Source organism: Myxocyprinus asiaticus, chromosome 19, assembly GCF_019703515.2.
Source record: "Myxocyprinus asiaticus isolate MX2 ecotype Aquarium Trade chromosome 19, UBuf_Myxa_2, whole genome shotgun sequence".
NCBI lineage: Eukaryota > Metazoa > Chordata > Actinopteri > Cypriniformes > Catostomidae > Myxocyprinus > Myxocyprinus asiaticus.
The window spans coordinates 8587779-8607370 of NC_059362.1; the positions used below are offsets into that span (position 1 = coordinate 8587779).

The 19592-nt window shown below is 38.6% G+C and overlaps 1 protein-coding gene across 7 annotated transcripts in view; it reads left to right on the forward strand.

Annotated features, from left to right (window-relative positions):
* The window catches only part of LOC127410426 (neurexin-3b), a 491153-nt gene that overhangs the window by 320613 nt on the left and 150948 nt on the right, over positions 1-19592 (forward strand). The window lies entirely within an intron of this gene.

The window sequence follows — 19592 nt, forward strand, 5'->3', positions numbered from 1 at the left end:
AGATTCTACCCCTCTGTCCCTTTCTCTCTCCATCTGTGTGTGTGGTGTCTGACTTCCTTCACCCAAACGGATATGACATCCTCTCTGCATAATTTCACCAAATGAGGGGGAAGTGTTTCCAAGTTGACTTGATCCAGGCATCTTGCAGACAAGTTTTGGGAGACTCTTGTTTTGTGTGGCCACTCTGGGCGTTGCAGTCATTCTAACTGGGGTTGCATATCCCTCCCAATTCTTACAGTTGTGTATTTGCTTCCTATATTTACCCACCCATTTTTTTCTAGATAATAATCATTTTTGAAAGTCCAGTTCTAAATGAATCCCTCCACAATTTTCAAATCATTGTAACTGGTGATGGATCGAACTTTGGTAATACTGTACATCTGGGCAGTGCATAGAAATGGTTTCAGTGTGATATTGGAAGCACACTCAGTCTAAGCCAGGGTATTATTGTATAAAAAAATAATAAAAAAAAAATAATACACACACACACACACACACACACACACACACACACACTACTGGTCAAAACCTTTGAAACTCTTGACTGAAATGTTTCTCATGATCTTAAAAATCTTTTGATCTGAAGGCGTATGCTTAAATGTTTGAAATTAGTTTTGTAGACAAAAATCTAATTGTGCTACCATATTAATTTTTTTCATTATAAAACTCAAATTTAATTAAAAAAAAAAAAAAAAAGTTTTTGAAATTGATGACTTGGACCAAATAATAAAGAAAAGCAGCCAATAAGTGCCCAACATAGATGGGAACTCCTTCAATACTGTTTAAGAAGCATCCCAGGGTGATACCTCAAGAAGTTGGTTGAGAAAATGTCAAGAGTACATGTCTGCAAATTCTAGGCAAAGGGTGACTACTTTGAAGATGCTAAAATATAACACAGTTTTGATTTATTTTGGATTTTGTTTAGTCACAACATAATTCCCATAGTTCAATTTATGTTATTCCATAGTTTTGATGACTTCACTATTATTCTAAAATGTGAAAAATATAAATATAAAAAAAATAAATAAAAAAAATGTAATAAAGAATGAGTAAGTGTTTCAAAACTTTTGACCGGTAGTGTGTGTGTGTGTGTGTATATATATATATATATATAATATGTTAACATAATCAACAAAAAGCTAAAAAAAAGAAGTGGTTTATTTTTTTTTAATTTTTTTTTTATAATTAACAAAAAGTAAATAATAATATAAAACAGAATGAAACCAAAAACAGTGGTTGAAAACCTTCCTGAAATAAATGTATCTGTTATAAAAAGTAAAAGAAAAGCTAAAATGGAACAAATTTGAAAACAATAAAATAATGTAAATAAATAAACAACAACAACACAAAATTAGCTTTCGTATTTATCAAGCAATCTTCACATGTCGTAATAGTCCAACCTGTATTTCAGTGTAGGATCAAACAAACCACCCGTAGATGGTAATTTGGTGTACAGTGCTTAGAAAGGTTACCGATACAAATTATATAATATATAATTTTTTTAAATAATTAATAAAGTTAAAACGAAGTCATTTTTTCCTGATTAAAGTTTTACTCCACAAAAAAATTAATAGTAATTTTGAAACATAAAATCATGACCAATCAAAAGAAATGAGGAAACCAGTCATATCAGTAACCATATAAAAGTACTTTTATTCTATTTGGAGAGGGTCCGCACATGGGGGCTGCCATGTTAGAATCACATGACCAGCCGAATACTACTCACTTAATCTCAGTAACTGCCCTCTTTTTGGACACTTTCACTCATGGATTAAATTAATCATGGCTGACTATGAAAAGTGAGTTTCTATAATGGCATCTGTAATCTGCTGCATCCATGCCGCTAGGTGTCAGTGTATGTGCAAGATGACAAATTCAAAAAATTACTGAGTGCACCTTTAAACTGAAATATATTAAAACAAAACAGAAAAGTGTGCATGAAATAAAATAAAATATTGCTTACTAAACCGTCAATTAATCTAAAGCCAAGTGCACACTACATGAGTCTGCGCCCTGCAACAGTCTTTTGTTTTCTGCGGTTTTGGTGTGCACACTACACGACTGATCGCAGACTGGGTATATCAACTGCACGACCATTCGTCCCCGACTGAGGCCCTGTGTACACCTAGAATTAAGATGCCTTTTGGGTGATTCGATCACAAGTGTACAAGCAATACAAATCGCCGTTACACCTGATCGTCTCTTTTGACCACTTGTGCTTGGATTTCAAGGGGAGTATCTGATTTCATGAGTACGTACAGTACATCAATCATTACGCCTGTGTATAACTGAATAATAATAAAGCGCAAAAACGTAAAAGAAAAAAAGAAACCGCTAAAACTGGCGCTTAGTTTCTCCTTATTATACGCAAACATGATGTTTAGAGCAGAATTCTGAGTTATTTTAGTGCAGTACCTGTAACTGGGCTTCTGATGTGCGTGCTTCTCATATCTGTGTCCCTGCATGTTAATATCAGACACACTGAAGAATTTCATGAAGTTCTTTTGCATGTATGCATTGGCTTTTTTTAAATTGTCCGTTTGCATGGTTATTTCCCTTTAAATCAGCACTTAACCAGCAAAGTTTAAACTCTTGTTTTGCTCCTCTGCTCTTTATATTTTTCATTGTCTGTTGCTCACTGTCGGTTTTTCGAGACAAGATGTCTAGATATCAAGCTGGTTTGAAATCTGTAGTAGCGTCTGCAACTTGTCGGGCGTTACAGGAGTGCGCACGCTACACGATCATTGGTCATGACTCGTCGACTCAAAGCATCAAAGGAGACGAGCTTGTGTCGTGTAGTGTGCACTAGGCTTAAGTTGGCTGAACTAGGAAGATATTAGAAGTCAGTTTGAAAATAGCATTGAAATAAAAACTACCTTGAACCTGTAATAACACTGGTCAGAGAGAGGGCAGCCTTAGAGTGTGTTTGTGTGTTGGAGTGTTTATATTGAATAGGGGCTTAGATTGCTCATGCGTGTTTGAGTTAACTGGAATCATTGAAGCAACTGTGATTGAGAAGAGGAAACGGCTCTTTTTCTTTCTCTTCCCTGTTTGAAGACCTCTTCTGTCCTCCGGGATGCACCGCTGAGCTCTGCCAAGGCTGCAAATGAAAAAGACTCTGTCAAGAGACAGACTTACACACACACACACACACACACGTGCGCACACACAGTCTGGTCAGTGTGTATACCTCTCCAAAGAGGATAGGCTCTATGTGCAGTCTCTAAATTCTCTTCTGTCTCTTCATGTGTTTAAGGTCCATGTGGAGTCTACAATGAAGTGTACATTGCAAACAGGCTTTTTTGTGTTGAATGAAACTTAACTGTCTCTGAGATCTAACACACCCCACTCAGACGTTTCTCACGAAGCACACACACTCCCATTCCCACTCTATTTCTGTGTCCTCCATTTTGGCCTTAGACAGCTAATCAATGGCCGTCTTTGTTTCTGCTGCTTAATTCTGGAGGTTATTTGAGTTTTTTGCTGTCGTCCTCTGCCTGATTTAGTCTTTATCTTAGCACAGTCCGACCTGAACGCAGCCGCATGTTTGAATGACGAGAATGCTGAGTTAATGAAGACACACAAGTCTAACAATGAATGCTGTTTCCTCTCTGTTCACCCTCTCTCTCGCTCTATCTCATGCTCGCTCACCCAGACTTGCCAATTCCTTTGCTGAATTTGTGACCTCATTTGGTACTTTCAGTGTTGGAAAGTAACTGCACTGCAAGAAATTATTTTCGTACTTATTATTTATGTTTTTTTTTTTTTTTTTACAAACCAGATACATGTGCTCGGAAAGCAAAATGTCATAAGATATTAAGTCTTGTTATCAGAGAAATCTAACAAAATGAGATTTTACATCTCCTTTTGTAGCAACATAAAATAATATCATACCGATTACAATATTTTTTACAAACTAATATATTAAGTCAGATGCTGCTCTTCCTCGCTGTTTTCATTAATTATATGATGGTGTTTTGTAGTTTTATTGTTAGATAGTTTGGTCTGTTTAAATGCTGTATAAATGATGTCACCATAATTGAGATCCTTATAAGGTTGGCTTGAAAAACATGCTAGCAACATGCTAAAACATGCTAATCTGTCTGTCTGTCTGTCTATCTGTTTGTCTGTCTGTCTCTATCTATCTGTCTGTCAGTCTGTCTGTCTGTGTCTATCTATCTATCTGTCTGTGTGTCTGTCTGTCTATCTATCTGCATCTATTTATCTATCTGTCTGGTGGTCTGACTGTCTGTATCTATCTACCTGTCTGTCTGTCTGTCTGTCTGTCTGTCTGTCTGTCTGTCTGTATCTATCTATCTATCTATCTGTCTGTCTGTCTGTCTGCATCTATTTATCTATCTGTCTGTCTGTCTCTATCTGTCTGTCTGTCTGTCTGTCTCTATCTATATGTCTGTCTGTCTGTCTGTCTGACTGTCTGCATCTATTTATCTATCAGTCTGTCTCTATCTATCTATCTATCTGTCTGTCTGTCTGCATCTATTTATCTATCTGTCTGTCTCTATCTATATGTCTGTCTCTATCTATCTATCTATCTATCTATCTAATATTTAAACTTTCAGACCAGGCTTTTTCAAGTCAACCTAAAGTTTGTCCACAAACTTTTTAATCTAGTTGTTTTTGTGTCAGATAAATACTACACATACTGCAAATATACATTATGTTCTCTCCCCTCAATAGCTTCAATGTAGTAGCTATATTTTTTGGTAGCTTATAGTGTAGCTAACTACTTTATCAATACAGTCGCTTTAATGTAGTTAAACGTCTTGTAGCTTGACAAGCTACAATTTCAGCACTGGGTAGTTCTTATTGCTTGCATCTTGGAAAATTACTGGCAGATACTGGCTTGGCAATCACTAATATTCTTGGACATCAGAGACATTTCTAACTAATTACCTTTACGCTCATGTAATTATGCTGATTGATCTGAAGAGGAAATAGTCATACACGTCTTATAATTATTAAAAAGTTATGTTTATTCATAAGAACACACCCCTGCTGATCACTGCCGCATCCTTGATGCAGATTCACACTTGGATGTTTCAAAATCCCTTACACCCTGCAGAATCATGTCCTGCTTCTTACGCCATCCATTCAGCTGATCAAAGTCCCCCTCATGTTTTTCAAAATCTATTTAACTTTCTTTATTCCAGTGAACACAAAAGGAGTTATTTATAGCAGAATGACCAAGCTGCCAAATACAGTGACCACAGCTGTCAAACAAGATTTCCAAAGGAAAGAAAGAAAGAAAGTCAAATGGGTTTGTAACAATGTGAGGGTGAGTAAATCATGACAGAATATTCATTTCTGGATGAACTATCCCTTAGGGCTCAACAAAGAACTTGATCTGACTAGAAAGCTTTCGAAAAAACATTCCTTCTGGTTGTAATCTTGTCAGGAACTCATGATCATTATCCATACTAACATTCAGTGTTACACCACCAAGATTAGGCTGGGTATTGTGATTGTCAATGCATTGTTTATATACGTACACTATTACATGACACGCCTATAAATCACAAAACAATTGCGTAGAGAAATTATACTCATGTTTGTTCTTAGTAGTGCCTAAGGGACTATATGTTATAATTTATAGCTCGCCCATGTCTGGGTTAGGCCATGAATCACTGCAGGATGTGACCTATTGTCTCGTAAACGTATTCAAAGGTTTGAAGTGACAGAAACCCTCAAGAGCAGCAAGCAAGCAGTTCAAATTGCAGTGTGCGCCATTAATGTTACCAAGGGCGTAGATTTGGCTTGAACATTGGGGGGTTGCAGCGTGAAGCATTTACAAGTTTCCATTGATCATGCTATAAATAATGGGGAGGTTGTACTTGCTTGTTTGGATTATTGGGGGGTTACCTCCTCCCATCCCCCTGGAATCTACGCCCCTGCATGTTACACAAATCCGTCTGTTTCTAAAACCACAAGATGGGTGATCGCTCCTTTGTGTATGTAGATGTGTGCAGTCTCATGTAGCTATGCTTTTGACTATCGGAATAGTCCACATCTTGTCTACAGCTTAAGCCCCTTTCACACATGCAGCAATATTGTCGTTAATGTGTCTAGTCCACTGTACTGTACATTCCAAGTGGCTGTTCCTACTGCTGTCACTCTAAGGGCTCTATTTTTGTGAGCGCGCAAAGGCTATGCACAATGTTTTATCCAATTTTCTTGAGCGCGCTAATTCTAAGCACAAGTGGGCGGGAGTGTTTGCGCTATCCGTGGGTGTATGCACGCAAACTGTGGGTGTATTGTATGTAAATGAAGTGAAGAAAAGTGCAATTAACATTTTTCCTGAGAAAAGCTTGAAGACATTTCAAAAGCAGGTCTTATCTCACTGCAAATTCAAAAGTCAGTTCCTTCATTTGCAGTTTGGAGATTCCATCAGCAGATGGTAATAATGTTCATGTCCAAACTCTGAAAATATAATGGAACATCAAATTATGTCCCTGACAGTAACAATTATTTTTTTTTATTTGTGTTAAACTGTCTATAGGTCATAGTTTATTTTTTCTATATTATTAATGTTATGTTTATATTTACAATTATATATGTGATTTAATTTGTATTTGTATTTTTGCACCTGTTGTTGTAGAGTGATATTTAAGTCACTGCGAAAAGGGCCGCTGGAAGAAGTTGGAAAATGTTTGGATTTGGTAGGATTTTTTGACCACTTTGTTATTTTGATTTTATTTTCATTTCGTTTGAAGTGTCATTTGAATTTAGAAATATTTTTTGGTCTAATTTTTTCATGTTTCAATAAATGAATTACATTTTTCAAAATTGACCAGAAGAAGTTAAGTGCGTGATACAATCACTTATAATACTAGCCATGATTTGTGTGTCAGTAGATGAAAATAATGAATAATACTTACATTCTCTATTATTTATTTTTCTCAATTATAATTTAACAGAGCCTACAAATCCTGACACAAACCACAATTTCCATGAGTATAAAAGGAGCGTGTCACTGTCACAGAAAAATGCCTGACATTTAACAAGTACGCAGTTAATGCATTAAAGAGTTAAATCCATATTTATATTCTTTTAATTCATTGCATACAGTCCATTTACACTACCAACTTCTTATGAATGTGCTGCTTTTGTTTATATTACTGGTGCTTGACAGGGAATGGGCTATATAATAGGATGGTGGAATAAATGGAGAAGAACATCAGAATTAACATGCACTTGACCCAGCCCATTAGCACTTTGCACACGTAATTATGTCAAACACACTTGCGCCTAGACTTACCGCGTGCTTGCACGAAAATACCAAAACTTCATGGCCATGCCCACTGACTTTGCGCTTATGATTTGAAGCATAGCGCTTCACTTAGCTCTTAGCACCAGCGATCTTAAAATAGGGCCCTACCATTATTGGTGGACTGCATGTCTGGCCATATCTTCTGAAAATCTGATCACAGATACGACATGTTGCTGGGAAAACTAAGATATCATTCTAATATGACAAGGAATTAGCTTTATTGTCGCTAAAAACATTCTGCAGGGGAGAGTGTTTTACATATGAACTGCAGCAGTGCTCATTGCATCACATCATTAACAAGACGAACCATCTATCAATGTATGAATCAAATTCACACAGACTGCCAACAATTACTTTTCCACACATTTTTTCTTTTAATTATATCAACATATGTGGTTACAGACAAAATCACACAGAACAGATAAATCACTCACAGAAACTTTAGCTTCTCCTCCATCTCGCCTGCACTCGACGTCATTTTTTCACCGTAGACGGATGCTTCTCAACTTACTAAGTTGCTGGACACACCCGCATCTAGTAGCCAACGGTTGCATCGGTTATTTAACTGGCTCAAACAATACTTTTAACATATTTTGAAGCAGGGTTCTCATACTCATACTGTACTTAGGAGTCAATTAAAGCCATGTGGAAACTGTTTCACAACCCCAAACCAAAATGCAGAAGTGGATTTGCGGGACAGATTTGGATTAACGAATACCTGAAGAGGCGTTTGAAACTATTTTGTTGGACTATTGTAACTCGCAAACACAGCAAATCTACTGACTAGTTCATGTGCTGTCTGGACCAAGAGAAGGATAATATAACTTATTAGTATAATCTAATGAGTGGTGTGCTGGTTTTAGATGGTGGTGGAGGCCTTTCAAGTGCATTTCAGTTGTTACTTTGCCTTTTGTTACTGTTAATTATGACAGCTTGCGTTATTATGTTACAAATTGGATGCCATCAAAGCCTCTTCTTAGCTTTGTAATGATGTCTGCACCATAACTGCACTAATGATTAAGTGTAAATGTAAATGTAAACGTAATTACATGTATCTTTATGCACTAAATCAATACACTGGTTAAGAGCAGCACCATTAAAATCAGAGTGTGGAGTTTCGTCTCTGGGTTTGTTTTTCTCTGCTCAGGTGTCTGCTATCTATAAAGAGATAGATTGATTTTGTTCCTCGGTGTCTGCAAATGGAAAACAATATGGTTGTCATTGTGTAGATAATTAGCAAGGGTATGCTAGGTGAGTGTGGCGCAGTGACCATTTTCAGCTTAATAGCTGTCCTGATCATTAGCTGGTCATTAGAAAACACTGCACCTCATCAGTTTGCTTGAAAGCAGTATTTAAGGTTGACTTCTCTAGCTGAGTCCATCTGTAAGCTTTTGTTGTGTTTTTTTGTTCAATATGAAGATGTAGTAAGGGTCAGTGGCGGTCCATGAGGGAATTATCTGGGGAGGTTGTTACTGTATGTAAATCAGTAATGATCTAACCAATAAAACACTACATGATGTATATTTTTACTGATAATTATGCTTCAATACACAAATGATATCTCCCTGATATCTTCATATAGTCTAGGTAATTAATGAAGCAAATCTTTCTGATCACCAATCCAACACTTGTCAATATAGTAAAAAAACTATACACTATGACCTATACAATGATTTATAAATGATTTGAGGGCCCCATTCCATCTAACATCTACTCACCTACTGTATGTGTAGAGCAACGTCATCCTCAATTCCTCTGTCATTGAGTTTTTTGCTTGTTTTAAGATCCTTCAGTAATTCAAGCTTCATCTATATTTTGGCTATCTTTCTTCACCTGTCATGTTGAGTTAACGGCAAGCAGGTATGATGATGCACTAATGTGATACTGAAAGATAATTGGTTTGAAAGGTAACCTGTGATAATGATTGGTTATTGATGTGGAAAATTTCATTTTGCCGCCTCTTTTTTTTTTTTTTTTTTTTGACACATTTTGGATGGAAGCAATCAGCATTGTGTTACTGTGAATTTCCATTTTGATTGGTCAGTTTACTGAGAGGAGTGTTTATGGCTTGGCCTCCCCTGACGAACCTATAGGCTAGTAGTTGGACTGGTGAAAATAGATTTGTATGTGACTTCAGTTCTGGTTTTAAGTGGTGACACTTCATCATTGCATGTTCTTCAGCATATATTTTCTGCTTTCTGCTGTCAGACTGGTAGTAATACTCTCATGTCTACTTGAGGCAGAGCCAGAAAAGCTAATAGGGATGCTAAAATGCAGTGTGAGAATATTGAGGTGGGATTTGGTGTATTCCCACAGGAGACACAAGAGCCGAATGGCTAAGACGGGTACATATTTGCTTTAAAGCCCAATAATGTTGCAACCTCTGAAAGCAATGGTTTCTAAACCAGTAAGTGACTTCTCGGTTGCCATAGTGATGTAGGGTTTACTGTACCTGTATTGTACTTTGTGGTTTGCAGCCAGACTTGTGCAAAACCCGGGTCTGTATAGTGATTATGTGGCCTGTAGTTGTGTTAAGATGTGAAACACAATGTAATCTACATTGGTCAAGCGGTACAGTAAAATTAATTGATTTAAAGCAACCCCTATGGTGTTTAATCAGCCTAAATGTGATTATATGGGGAGTAACTTAAACCCTGTATGAGTTTATTTAATTCTGATTACTTGACAGTGTGTAATTTGATTAAATGACTGCATGTGGAGAACCTGTAAGCATGGATTGTGACAAGCTTTAGGATGACTTCAACTTAAGTGCTATGGCTGACTCAAACCCTTAATGGTCTTTGTGAAATACTGTGAGTACTGCCTGGTATTGTCAGAGTCGGTGTAGTTTATGAATACATAAGATGAACACTGTGCATGCCACAGAAAACTGATTCCAATAACGACCCCAATTAATACATGTCACAGATGCATTCCTATAATTATAGATTGTCATCATGATGGCGGTCTAAATTTAGAGCCAGTGGTGCGGTGAACTTGCCTGGATGCAGGGTTTCATATCTAGCATGCATTATTAGCCACTCTAAAGGGTTCAAGAGAGAGACAGAGAAGGTTAAATGTCTTACTACTTCTACTTTAGACTGCTCATCTCCTGACCTTTGCCTGTTCCCTCTGGTTTAGCTCTAGAGCGGGGACTAAATGTTGTGCCCTAATTATTCCTCTGAGCTCCACTTGTGTTGTCCAGCCTTTTCCAGACTATGAAAACCCCTGGTTCTTATGACCTTATTCATCCTAGGCTTGCATGGAATCCAGCACTTAAACATTATTTTCCCCTGGATGCCTTACTTTCAGAAGCTGACCCATTTAGCTAATAGCTTGGGTTATATTAAATGAAAAATTATTTATTTATTTATTTATTTATTTATTTATTATTTTTTTTGTGGGTCGTAAGCCTCTTAAATAAGTTATTTCATTAAGGTAAGTTGAAATGTCAATAGGTATTATTTATTTATTTTTGTTAATGTAATTGAACTAAAAAGTAGCATGTCTCACTACCTTGCTAAAACAAAAGTACAGCTTAAAGTAGAAAGGTGGTTTTCCTGCTTAAAAAAGCCTAAACCAGCCTAAGATGATATGCTGGTCTTAGCTGGTCTAATTGGTCCCCAAACTAATTGTTGCTCCAAGCCTGTCTATAACCAAAAATACAGACCAGACTGGAAGACCAGCTGGTCTAATTTGATGGTTTTAGAGGGTTTTTTGGGCACTTATCAGATGGTTCAGGCTGGGAGACCAGCTAGATCAGCAGAACAGTAGCTTGGCCATGCTTGAGGACCAGCTTAAACTAGCTGAACATCAGCTTGGCTATGCTTGGGGACAAGCTAGACCAGCTTAAACGAGCTAAACATCAACTTGGCCAGGCTTGGAGACCAGCTAAACCAGATGAACACAAGCTGGGGGACCAGCTAGACCAACTGAAGACCATTTTGGCCAGCTAAAACCTGCTAAGACCAACAAACCACCTGGTTTAGGCTGTTTTTCCTTAGGTAAACAATCTAAAGCATTTTTTTAGCAGGGTAGCTAGCAATACTCCTCTAGAACTCTCTAAAACACAGCTATAATCAGACCAGGGTGAAAGACCTGCTGGTGTGGTTTGATGATTGTAGAGATTTTTTTGGGCTCTTGATAGCTGGTAAGGCTGGGAGACCAGCTAGATCAGCAGAATATCAGCCTTGCCATGCTTGGGGACCAGCTAAACCAGCTTAAACCAGCTAAAAATCAACTTGGCCATATTCGGGGACCAGCTAGACCAATTAATCACCAGCTTGGCCAAGCTGGGAGACCAGCTAGACAAACTGAAGACCATATTGCCAAGCTAGAATCTGCTAAGACTAGCAAACTGCCTGCTTTAGGCTGGTTTACCTTAGGCAAACAATCTTGAATTGTTTTTAACAGGGTAGCTAGCCGATTTCAAGTTTTGATGGTAACAATGTTTGTGCTCTACAGTGTCATGTTCTCCTGTATGCTTTTCCTCTGTCCATCCACCTTTCCTCCGTTCCTTTGAGGATTCTGTCATAATGATTAATTGTTAGACGTTCTTTGGGAAGAATGTGATAGCAGTAGCTTGACAGTCATGCTAGTGGAGCTGGAGGCCCGGGTCAGTGTGGAGGGCTGGTTGGGTAGGCTCTGTCTCCTCAGTGACATCAGACCAGTGAAGAGGAAACGATTCCAGAGATGGTTCTGGGGTAGGATGTGAGTCACACACTCAAACCGCTGTCTTGTCAGTTTAGCGCTGTGAGCTGGATAATGTTATCTGTGACTGACCTCCTCACCAACCATCCATGTCCTCACCCATACTTTCTTCTGCTTTTTGCATCATCATAATGGTCCTCTTCACTTAGGTGGCTATATTGTAGCCACAGACCTCCCAGCAAACTCTTTTGAGTGAACACACACAATCAATTTAGACAAATGTCTGTATATACATTAAACACACCAAAAGTGCCCCAGAAGTGACCTCAGTGCAAAGCTAGTGTCTATGCTCATCTTTAAATACATGAGCCGAGGATAAAGATACCTTCTCGCAACAATTGGCTATGCCATGGACTTTTTTTGCCCTAAATATTTTGTCGACTTAATTAATACTTAGGTACACAACAGTACAACCCACTAAACAGACTGCACTTCTATTCCTCACAGCCATGTTTTCATGTTTTCTAATTATATATGTTTATCCAGACTAAGGTCCATAGGTGGTTAGTGAATTTGAAAGGTTTCAGCTTGGAAAGGTTCATCACAAGGCTTAGATGAGTGGTGCATAGTCTTTTCTTTTAGGCATGAATGCTGAGTAATCTTGCCTCAGACTGTGAAGGAATTAGCGTTAGGACAATCAGAAGACATTGCATCATTGCCTATGATTTCCAATTGACACACAGTGTGGTAGAGACATTGGCTTTGTGTGCACCCATGCAAAATCCATAACGACATTTAAATACAGTGTTTTAACACACTTGCATAAACACACAATTGTTGGGATATTTACAGGGACAAAGGATGCTTTAGTGTAGCAGTCTTTTGAGTTTAAGAGACACTTGTTTTGCATCTCTTGCGCATCAATGCGTCACACAGTGTCAAGAATTCTAGCAGCTGCAAAGAGACAAAAAAGAGTCTTTTCTTCACTGTTGAGCAAAATATATTGCGAATTCACTGGAAATGAATGGAGAGTCTTATGAATACCATTTGAAAGAGGTGGTGTAATACTACAGAGCACTCAGAGGAGAATGAAGCATTCAAGGCCTGATCAATAGGCCAGATCAATGACGAGAAGCGAGTATTCTGAAGATCATAGATTATTTAGAGGCCAATTGATCTGCAAGTGGTGAGGAGATCACGTTCAGACTCAAATGAGCAGAGGTGCACACACATAAACTCTGGTGTGTGAGTGTGTGTTTTTGTGTCATGGAGGTAATGGCATGGCAGTAGGCACAAACCAACCTGGTCTCATAGAATCACATCGGAACTGCTGCGATACATGTAATGAACCACCTAATTTCATTCTGCAAAAAGTTTGCCACAGTCGCCTAATTTTCTTGAGATCAGGCTGGTACAAACACGTACATGCACGGATGGATTGTAATCCTGTGAGGTCCTGGGCTACCAACTTTTTTGGAGGGCCGCCCAAGATTTAATGTCCAAATAATGAAAAATTTAATTTCAAATATGCAAAATAAAGCAGTAAACTTGTGATTACGAAAATGAGGCCACTGACCCTCGAGGCCCCTGACCAAAGACAGATGGGCGTCAGTTTTCCAGTTCGGAAAACCTGTTTGAAAACAGTACTTATTTTTGCAGTTTTGTTTGGGGATGCTCGTGGCACAGAAATTAACACTCCCCCTTACTTCAAATGTCACTGTCATCAGGGAACAGAAATGTCCCTCCCCAATTTGTTGCCACAATGTTGTAAATCTTTAGAATGTTATGGCGTAGCTTTAAGATTTGTTTTCACTAGAAATATTGCAATAGCCAAACCTGATTAGAAGGGGGTGTCCACATACTTTTGGCCATTTAGTTTCAGTTTTTGAAAAAGGCATTGTTTCTTGTATCTTTGATACTTGATACCCATGCCTATAGTGATGATGCACCGGTTTGTGTGTGTGTGTGCGTCCTCTGCAGTGATGAAAGGGATTTGGATGGGTTGTCTATGAGAAAATGGGATGCAGTCCACTTTTTTTTGTCCAACTCAAACAGCCATCGGCCATAGTCTCTCACAACAGAATGCTCTCTGTATGTCTATATGGCTCCAAGTACAAATTGGATGCACACAGAACATGTGCATGCAAATATGCCCATGCAGACGCTCGTGTATTGTTTGTGGGCTCTCTTATACTCAAGCGCACACACAGCTAATAGGAAGAGTGATACATTGCCCCTGACAGATCATTCTGCGCTGTACCAGAATAGCTCCAAACATCTCAGAGCATCTATTCCAATGTTTTCCCAACACGTGCTTTAAATATCATATTGAAAAGCACTCTGTCTCACTGACAGACTGAGGAGGGGTTTTGAATTGGATGAGTGGCTCTTTATGCTCGTTGAATCCACAATTGATACTGAAATCATTCTGCCATGCTAATAGCTACTCAAAACTGGGAGGCGGTGTATTCTGATTTTAGCTACAGTTATATTTCAGTGGTACTGCTCAGCTCGATGTTGTCAAGCCTTTTTTACACGAGGTGTGTAAAAAAAACCTACACAGAAAACAAGGGGTTGGGGAATTTATTTGATTTTATTATTTTACCTTAAAACACTGTACGGATATTCTCATTAAAAGAATTTATATATTTAGTGACATTTCTCACATTAATATTTTGGGAAAAAGGTAGATTAATCACCATTCAGAGCAAGTCTTTCAGAAGAGGAAACATACTGTAGAAATTAAGGTACACCAAATGATTTCAATACCATCCAAATTCTTAGTATGAGCTAAGAATATAGTAACTGTCCAAAGCACCAAAGTCAAGTGCTGACAAAAGAAAAACAATTGAGTAAAAGATTGCAATACATTGAAGTATTGAATGTCTCTACCCTAAACATAAAGAATTGTCCCAGATCAAAATGAAATTGCTCAGTTGGAGTCCATATAAAATCTCTGACTTTTGATTGCAGTAGTTAATATTTTGGGAAATCTCAGAACTGTTTGAGACTTTGTTGATCTCTTCTGAAACTCTACAACTGACATTCAAAATTACTGGGGCCTTTTTTGGGGGGAGAAACATCTGAGAGCAGAAGCAGAAGACTTCGGCAAAAGTCTCACTTTTTTTTTTGCTCCCCAAAATGTCATTGCTGTCTTGGAGAAACTAATCAAATATTGAAGAGATTTTTCTTTCTTACTTTTTTTTTTCCATGGGACAACATTATTTGTAGCATGACCTAGACATCTAGACAATATTGTATAGCCTGCTCCCTGCTTATTCCTCACCTCTACAAGCAGAACTTTGTAAACTACACCTCAGAAAGCAATGGCACCCAAGTTTAGCGAAGTATTAGCAGAAACTCACCAGCTAATTAGCTAACGCCACTTGTCTGCCATTGTAGATTATAGCATTTGTAGTAAAGGACTGTACTTGCATGCAGTTTCCAGATGGCCTGTCACGTTGATGCTACGCCGGTCTGAAATGCGGGGGCAAGAGAGCATGAGGGGAAGGGACAGCAAAAGGGGAGACAGTTCTTTTGGAACACATGTGCTTATCAGAGCTCGGCGCCTGGCTCCCAATAACCATGCCGGTGGGGGTGGGGGGGGGATAAACACTAACTATGATCTCATCTTTGATGTGATGGTTTGCAGCGGGGCAGAAGGCAAATGGGAGTGCCTGTCGCACCACCACACAGCTCACAGAAAAGCCCACACAACCTACTGTGCTATTGAACATTTTCATCTGATTCTTCATAAACTCCAAGAGTTGGGATTGGGTAGTGAGAGAGGGTTTAGCAGAAAGGTTCATACTTAGGCCTTCCTACTTTAATTCATACCTGGCAGTATTGGGGTCAGGGTTAGCATGGGTTAGCATGGGCTGGTTGGCCTCTGCTGGTAGATGCTGTAATTACACCATTCTAAAAGCAAAAGGCATTTTTCTCCACTGATGGCCATTCAAAAGCTGTGTACCATATACTCTACCATATATACAGTATATACTTTCACATCACAGAGCTTCGGACTGTGTGCAGTCTTGTGGTGCCATCAGCCAATCAGCATTGTCATTGCTGATGAACATTATTGTACTGCCGCTCCAAAATGTTCAGTCACCTGGCATTTATGGCACAGGAAATTGCCTCAGAAATGTCCTTTGCCCAGTACTGAATTCCCATTAGAAAGCTCTCTTCAGGTATAATAGACCTTCTTGGTAGACATGCTATGATCAGGAAGGTGGTGCACACTGGGTGGGCCATCGCACTCCGTTTGTGCTTACATCTCCAAATTTAACAAATGTGGAAACTCGACTGCATAAGGTCTGGTTGCGGCGGACTCCATTAGCCTCAGTCTTGCCAATGTGTGCAGCTGTAGCTGCTTGGTGACTAGACATCCATTATAGTTCAAATCTACTCAGGTTTGAATTCTACCAACTACATTGACAACAGACTTGTGTTGAGGTGCTGCAGTGGTGAAGGCGCAGGACTGGTGACCAGAAGGTTGCTGGTTTGATCCCCGAAAGAAGCAAGATATGATCTATCATTATTGTGCCCTTGAGCAAGGATCTTAACCCCAGGTTCCTCTAGGGCAGCGCTACTCAACACGCGGGCTGCATGCAGCCCATGCGTGATCTTTTGCGGCCCGTGTTATGATCATCAGAAATATATTTATCAGCAGCCTATGAAATCTGTATTCATTATGAGGTGTCCATTTTCATGAGGACTTATGCTAGTTTTCTACATTGCTGAATCACATTAGAGAGGGAATTCAACTGCAAGAGGATGTTAAAAATAAATAAATAAAAAAACAACAAACAATATCTGAGCATGGCTGATGTTATGAGAGCGGCGGTCGGTCTGCAAGCGCGTTCACATACTGTACAGTACATGTGCGCTCACGTGTGGTCTGTCACTCAAACATGTGCGCTTGCAATCTCACTTGAACACGGCACGAATCTGTCCAATATCTTGAATAGCTCATCAGAGATATGTACTTGTCATGACAACAGTATGTACAGGAAAAAATAACTGTTTAGACACCTTCATGCAAATGCTTTTTAGTGATCTACTTTGGCACAAAACGCTAAGGGGGTGAACAAATCTTTATGAATTGTCACAAAGGACATTTGGTGCTAATTTTGGACATATCGCTCTTGTTTATGAACACATCTCTGGTGTGATGTGATGTTAAACACTCATGGTGTTTGTTAGTTGACAATCACAGTGACAACAGAACCGATATATATCACACCCCTTATGTTTAAAATAAATACTAAAAGGGATAGTTCACCCAAAAATAAAAATACTCTCATTATTTACTCGCCCTCATGCCATCCCAGATGTCTATGACTTACTTTCTTCTGCAGAAGCTCCAAAAAGCACATAAAGGCAGCAACAAAGTTATCCATACGATTCCTGTGGTTAAATCTATGTCTTTAGAAGTGATATGATAGGTGTCGGTGAGAAACAGATCAATATGCAAGTTCTTTTTTTACTATCTTTTTTAAATCTCCACTTCCACTTTCACATCTGTAGTCACATGTGGCCACTTTTTAGTTTCACTTTCACATCTGAAATTGAAAGTGGAGATTTATAGTAAAAAAGCCAATGACTTAAATGATGATTATTTAGAAAAAAATATCTCATGGATGAGAGACAGATCAATATTTGTCTTCAGCAGAAGAAAGAAAGTTATACACGTATGGGACGGCATGAAGGTTAGTAAATGATGAGAGAATTTTTATTTTTTGGTGAACTATCCCGTTCGTATTCTTACTATAAAAATGTTTACTTATAATTTATATATATATATATATATATATATATATATATATATATATATATATATAATCATAAAAATTAAGAGTGCGGCCCTCGAGGGTACAGGGATCCAGCTTTGCAGCCCCTGACCTTCTGAAGTTGAGTAGGCCTGCTCTAGGGGAATGGTTCCTGGCACCATTCTATGGCAAGATCAAGTGAAAGACATGGAAACATATTTTGCCAGTCCTGATTGTGTGGTGAGTTATAAAAATAATAGATACAAGATTCTGTATTTAAGTTTGAGTTTAAAGTTGGTCTACTTTATGCCTGCACAATGCAAATTCTTTTCTAGTCTACACAATTTAATCAACCCATTATTGCTCAAGAAAATAAATTAATCCGAGGCCACTGTAGTCCTCTCCAAATCTCACTTGTGTGAGGAAGAATTAGTGTGGCGGCAGAAGAATTTATTCATTAACTTGTGTCTGTGTATTATGTGATTTCTCTCCATTATCATACCACAGCATAATTTTTTTTTTTGCTGTACCGATGCCCACATCTAAAACGACAATTCTCTCTGTGCCATGGAGGGAGCGTCTACACATGCTAATAGCAAAGGGGGGTCATTATGAACCTGCTGTTTATTTTTCGTGCCATTAATGGATTTTGGTGCATGTGCAACAATGGAACATTTTTCCATTTTTATAAGCAAAGTCAAGAGGCCACTGGCTGAGAGCAGGAAGAGTATGTTAGCTTTTTTAACACTATCTTTAGTACTCTGCCTTTAAAAAAAAAAAAAAAACAACAACAACAAAGCAGCCTGACTTTATTTATTTTTTATTTTTTCTGAATGGCCATGTCCTTGTGGAGAGCTATGCCTCTCGTATCTCTGTCACTCCTCTCTGTCTCACTCTTTTTTTCCCCTCTCCTCCTATGGGTTTTGGAGAGCAGGTACAGACAGAGGACATTAAACCATGTCTCAGTTCTCTATCCTGCTCTTCACCCATAGGAAGGATCTTTCACACTGTGTCCCCTAATGACACTTTCACAATTCTGTCTGCCGACTCAGAAACTCAACACTCAAACCTTCAAGATTCATACAGGCCAAGGCAGCCTACAGACAAATGTGTCTTCCTTGTGGACAACACATTTTAACCAAAATGCATCATAAAAGCTACTTTCAGTTTGTATAGAATATGCATGGCAGTGTATGCAAGATACACTACCTGACCAAAGCTACGTGGACTCCCGAACACCACACACATATGTGCTTTGTTGTTTCAAAACCATGGGCATTAACAGAGTTGGTCCTTCCACTCTGCTGGGGAGACTTTCCACTAGATGTTAGAACATAGCTGTGGGGATTTGCTCCAGTTCAGACAAAAGAGCATCAGTTAGGTCAGGCACTCATTTTGGGTTCTGGCTTGCAGTCAGTGTTCCAAATCTTCCCGAAGGTGCTCAGTGGGGCTCAGGTCTGGGTGTTGTGCAGGCCAGTCAAATTCTTCCACACCAGAATCAATAAACCATTTCTTTATGGACCTTGCTTTGGGCCACTGTCATGCTGGAGCAGGAAAGGTACATCCCATTCTACTAAAAAGGTTTGTAAAAACTGAATTTCAGGGCTGAATAAGACATAAGACACTTTATTGTCATTGTATACAATACAATGAAATTTAGTGTGGCAACCCTCAGAAAGCAATAGTAGACATATTACACTTAAAGAATAAAGATAAATAGATTAAGTATTAAAGATAGAATAATTAAAAATATATTGGCAGATAAAACAAATATAATATATAACTTGCTATCTGCACGTGGAATGTTTGATTTTATGCATATGCATGACATTTTTAAGGGTCAGGCTAGGTAGAAATACCTTCTTAATGTAACAACTGCACAT